The sequence below is a fragment of the Corapipo altera genome, unplaced genomic scaffold, assembly GCF_003945725.1.
Source record: "Corapipo altera isolate COAL_440 unplaced genomic scaffold, ASM394572v1 44, whole genome shotgun sequence".
Taxonomy (NCBI): Eukaryota; Metazoa; Chordata; class Aves; order Passeriformes; family Pipridae; genus Corapipo; species Corapipo altera.
Window position 1 is genome coordinate 20,390,506 of NW_020884880.1, and position 907 is coordinate 20,391,412.

Below are 907 nucleotides of genomic sequence, written 5' to 3' on the forward strand. Positions count from 1 at the left end.
CTGAAGGAGCTATTAAATACTAAATACGAACAAAATGTGCATCCTAACTCTAAATCAGAGCAGCAGAAGATGGGGTTAGTACTCCAATGAGTATGAAAGTGGCATACACCCAGCTCAGAGGCCCACTATTACCTCACTTGTCAGAAAGCAGAACAAGTTATTTTTAAACTTGAGGAAATATTTAGCTTCCTTTTCTGCATTTTGTTAGTACCTCTGCATTATTTAATTCAAACAATGGGGGTGAGACACTTGGGCAGCAACAGACAAAACTGTAATGACTGTCCATTTAATGCAAATGGACATCTACAAGATCGGAAATCAGAAGGTTTGGGTTGTTTGTTTGAAAGAATAAATTTTGTTTGCAGCTGCACCTCTACAGCGAAGCATCGGAGTAGCTTCCCTCCAGGAGCATCGCTGACAGACTTCGACATGCCGAGAGGGTCTTTCAGGATCCCAGGAAAGCTGCTCGCCCCTGCGGTGGCCGGTTCTCTGCGGAGCTCCCCTCCGGGACCCCGCGCTGTACCGCGAGGCGTCCTTCCCACCCCCCCCCCGCCTGGAAACCTTTCCCTTCTGTTTCCATGTAACCCCCTGCACTGGGGGGGCCGCCGAGCGTCCCGCCGTGGCTGCCGCTCCGGAGCGGCGCGGGGGGAGCGTCCCTTCGTCTGCTCCCAACAGCTGGGCTTCGTCCCGGACCCCGCTTCCCCTAGAGGGGTGCGGCAGCGTCTCCCCCGCGGGAAAGAAACCGCCGCGGGCAAAAAACCCCCGTGACTCTCGCCTTCCCCGCCCCACGGCCGCCCCGGGCGGGGAGCGCGGGCGGGCGGGAACGCGCCGCCTCCGCCCGGCCCCTGGCAGCAGCCCCGGGGGCGCCGCCGTCCCGCCCCGTCCCGCCCCATCCCATCCCATCCCA